We start from the raw sequence: 4,836 nt of genomic DNA, 5'->3' as shown, positions 1-4,836 counted from the left end.
AAAGCTAAATTTCATCCTCACTCAGCTGAATATTTGCAATCCCACCTTGAATGACATACATATGGGTTTTCTTGTCATTTAAGATTATTTTGAGGGCATAAAAATGAAAAGAAAGCAAGTATAATATTTAGTTATCTGCTTGCTACAGAATCTCATTAGGTTTTAACTGAAACTTACATTTTTATTTTTCTTCAGTAGTTTTTATTGTGTTTGTTTCAATACAGAAGTAACATTCAAATCTGTGATCATTGTTGTCCACTTTTGCTCATTTACTTTTAAAAAGTCAAACTGTCTTCTGTAGCTTTTCAAATTCTTGTCCCTGTTTCTCACACCATGTGCACATTATCTCATGAGATTTATCAATTATTCTCCCCTTTGAGCTTAATATGAATAGCCAGTGCATCGATATTTAAGGAGGTACTCTCCTCGTGAGCAGATACCAGCAACCCCTTTCCTGGTAACAACAAATAACTCTGGGTTTCATGCACCTTTAACATTATACCTAGGAGGACTTCTACAGATTCTTACATTTTCATCCACAAGGATCTAACAGCTTCATGGAAACAAGATGAAAATTAATACAAATCATGTGTGGTCCCTGGGGAAAGATAGTTCCATTTTCTCCAAGAAGTACTAGGTAGACTGTACAGCCAACATATGATCACAGGTCAAGCTCTTCCCCCGAGCAGCCTGAGGTGACCTCCAAAAATGGTTCACTACTCGCTGGATCCAGAAAGCCCTACAAAAGCATACAAATTGAGAGGTTCAGATCTTCATGTTCACTTTAAGAACACACATGAAACTTCCCAGGCCATCAAGGGTATGCATATCCAAAAAGCCACCAAGTATCTGAAAGATGTCACTTTGCAGAAGTGGTGTGTGCCATTCCGTCACTACAATGGTGGAGTTGGTAGGTGTGCACAGGCCAAACAGTGGGGCTGGACACAGGGTCAGTGGTCCAAGAAGAGTGCTGAATTTTTACTGCACATGCTTAAAAATGCAGAGTAATACTGAACTTAAGGGTTTAGATGTAGATTCTCTGGTCATTGAGCACATCCAGGTGAACAAGGCCCCCAAGATGTGATGTAGAACTTACAGGGCTCATGGCCAAATCCATCCACACATGAGCTCTCCCTGCCACATCGAGATGATTCTTACTGAAAAAGAGCAGATTGTTCCTAAACCAGAAGAGGAGGTTGCACAGAAGAAAATGATATTCCAGAAGAAACTGAAGAAACAAAAACGTATGGCCTGGGAGTAAATTCTGCATAGAATAAATGCAAAAAGAAAAAAAAAGAAAAAAAGAGCACAGGTCAAACTGACCTGTGAATTGAAGGTAGAAAAGAGTTTTCTTCTTAAGTGTCAACTCCAAGTGTTGGTAGTAGCTACTTGAAATCCTGGGTTAAGGGAGATCCTGAGGCTATGTCCAGGCTTAGTGGCAAGAAGCTATAATCTGTTTGTGATATCGTCCATGGGCAGTGAGGAGTTGTGGCAAGGCTGTGCACATGCCAGGATTTGTGGTCCCAGGAGAGGACAATGGTCTTAGTAATAACCCAAATAAAAACCGAGCTCCAAAGGAAGTGTACAACACTTTACAATGGCAAAAGCCCCATATCACAAATTACCCCAAAGAAAACCTATGAATGTCATACTTCTAGTTATTTAAAACAAAAACAAAACTGATGTGCAAATAAACACAGAGAAGGGTAGAGGAGGGGATATTGTTCAGGGAGGAGACAAACAGACCATGTTCCTGTGATGTCTCTGGGCATGCAGGGACAAGGGAACTATGCCCAGTTAGGAAGGAGGAACATCAGATCTGGCAAAACTTTCCCTGCTACACACATAGAGGACAGCATAGCTGAGGAGGTGACTGGGAAGCGTAAGTTAGTACATTCCAGCAGAGAAATACAGAGGGACCATGCTGGTGGTGTTGACATTCAGGCTGATCTCACTAGCAAAATAGGTGTCCACATGTCCAAGATTCCTATATGGAAAGCTTCTCTTCTGATGACCTTGAGCAGGACTCCCATTGAGACTTAGAGTATGGAAGATGCCTGTTATTGGTGTTCGTTGTGGCATGGACAGCTCCTCCTAATATACTACGTCTAATAGGTTACATTTCTCTGCCTTGAAGCATTCACTATGCAGTGGAGGGGGAAACATGTAGGCATTAAAATGGCGCTCCAAGTGGTGCCTGTTATCACAGAGACACTGATAAGGTACAGTTGGAAGCAGGTAACCACCTCTGTCTGGGAGGGGTAGGGCAGGCTTCTCAGAGGAGACCATAGAGCCAGTTCCTTGGGCAGAAAACAATGAGGAGGTCCTTCTGGTCATAGAGAAAAGGATAGGCAGAGGCAAGGAAACAACAGCAACAGCAGTCGACCATAACCAGGTCAAGCTCCCTGGAGCATACAGTGAGAGAAAGGAGTGGGTAGAGGGTCTAGGTCATGAGGGGTCTGAATGCCACTGATGGTTTTTAAGCAGAGATGCAGCACGAACGTCGTTGTTGTTCAATATTGTTGGCAGCACTGTAAGGATTGGGTGGGAAGAGAGATAGAGGTGATAGCTGAGAAATTACTATAATTGTCCAGGTTTTAAAAAATGATGAATACAGGCAGATTCAAGAAATATTCAGAATTAAAATCACCGGGACTTAAATACTGATGGGTGAAGGGAAAGAGCCAGAGAGGAAGAAAAGAGTTCAAGTTGACTCCCAGGTTTCAGGCTTGGGATGATAATTAGGTCATTACGAGGCTGGAGAAGGAGGAGCAGTGTATTTGGATTTCCCTGCATGCCTTCGGCAATCCATCAGTTGCATTAGTAGTGACGAGTCAAGAGCATGAGGTTTGAAGTCAGAGATTGGGATTCAATGCTTTCCCTCTTATTCGACAGCCACAGGACATTGAACAAGTGAATTAGCCTTCCTGAGCCTCAATTCCCTAATGGTAGAGGCGAGATAATAGCAGTGTGCAGCTCCTGAGGCTGAAGTTAAAGTTAAATGAGGCTATGTTTACAGGATACTGAGTACAGCTCCTTGAAAATAATAAGAACCCAATAACACTGGCTATTTTTGATTCAGTAAATATTTTGCTTGTTCCTTTTTATAAGGTAAGCAATAGGATAAAAATGTTTTTTATTCTTCTGGCCACATAACAGGCTCCTGAGAACCTGAGCCTAGGAGCCCACACTTAAGAGAGGATTAGGTTGTCCCCCTTGAATTATGCTGGGATCAGTCCCAATCCAGTCAGTACTATATTTTGACTTCATGCTTCCCTTCACCCAAATCTTGTACGCTATCCCTGGCAATCACAAGCAATGGACAAAATCGATAAGCTCATAAGGTAGATGGTGCTATCCAGAGTGTCCAACACAGGACTTGGCACATAGCAGATTTTCAGTAAATTCTGGTTGAATGAACGTATTACACCCCCTAGACCACACTGAAATGCATAGGCTCAGGAAGCAACCCTTGCACCATGCCAATCCCTAAACACTTCTTCCCTCTACCCAAGCCACGTGCCCTTAAGCAGGGATATTTTTAGCATGAAGTATACCTTTCAAAGTATGTAAATGGAGCATTTAACCTGCCAATCATACAGTAAAGACTATAAAATAAGTATGGATTAAGAAACCAATGTAGCCATGGGTAAATTTCTTCAAGTATATGTTGATAAACTAAAATGTTTCTGCCATGTAGTGATTCAGCAGATTGACCAGGTTTCCCTGAATATGAATGTGTCCACTTAGACAACTCAGGACAGTATGAATTAGTAGAACTTATGGGTGCTTGTGTTTTTCAAACCCATTGAAAAGCACCTAATTTAAGGATCTGTGATTTAATGAGCCTTTCAAAGCTGAAAATATATCCCACTGAGACTTAAAACAGAAAATAGATTTAAAATAGAAAAAATAAAACAAAGCTAGTTTTGTGTTTCACAGACACAGAAAGGTGCCAGAATTATTTACTGCTTTCTGGACTTTGCATTATGACCAAATTGATATTTTCCAGGTTTTTCATTAACTTAAAATGTTCTGAGGTAAACACATCATTTGCCATGATTAAATCCAAGGTGTTTCCGCAGCTTCCTTTTGAGCAGCTAAAAATTAGGGCAAGAGGTAAGAGTTCTGGTCGACCTCTTTGTGAAAGTAGCACTAGAGAAAATGCAGATTTTACCCAGCAGCTTCACTGAAATTCTAACAGCCACAGCAAGCAGGTCTGTAGGCAGAATCACATGGTAAAAACTTCTAGTCCAGAAGTTTCGCACCTCCAAAACTGGAAATCATTCCACCTTGTTTTAAAAATTCTCATAGATTTCCCAAATTGTAAAATAACTTAAAATTGACCTGCCCACCCTCATACCTACTGCATTGACCCTCCATAAAAAGCTCTACCAGGATGAGAGCTTCTACTACCTCTCTGAATGGTTCTATACAGGGCCAAGTTAATAGATACACAGCTCTCAGAATTTGTGAGGATTTCAAATTTCTTTCCCAACCTGAATTATTAGACTGATTAATTCAGCTTCTGTCCAAAGTTTGTCTTTTAAACAGATGGAAGATTAAGGATAAATGGAAAAGCTAATTCAATTTAGCCTTTCTTTTCCCTCTCTGAATTCTACCTCTCATTCTTAGAGATAGGGATAGCTCTAGGATGGGACTCCACTGGGTTCTTTAAGTCCATGTGATAGACAGAATGTCATAAAACTGGCCCTTGCTTGGGATGCCTGGGTGGCTCAGCAGTTGAGTATCTGCCTTCAGTTCAGGGCATGATCCCGGGGTCCTGGGATGGAGTCCTGCATCAGGCTCCCTGTGGGGAGCCTGCTTCTCCCTCTG

The 4,836-nt window shown here is 41.5% G+C and overlaps 1 pseudogene; it reads left to right on the top strand.

Annotated features, from left to right (window-relative positions):
• The first annotated feature begins 261 nt into the window (after nucleotides 1–261).
• Nucleotides 262–1,261, top strand: LOC121493508 (annotated as a pseudogene).
• The last annotated feature ends 3,575 nt before the right edge of the window (nucleotides 1,262–4,836 follow it).

The sequence above is a fragment of the Vulpes lagopus genome, chromosome 6 (assembly GCF_018345385.1).
Source record: "Vulpes lagopus strain Blue_001 chromosome 6, ASM1834538v1, whole genome shotgun sequence".
Classification (NCBI taxonomy): Eukaryota; Metazoa; Chordata; class Mammalia; order Carnivora; family Canidae; genus Vulpes; species Vulpes lagopus.
The sequence above is the reverse complement of the archived record's forward strand: the minus strand, read 5'-3'. Positions and strand labels throughout refer to the sequence as shown.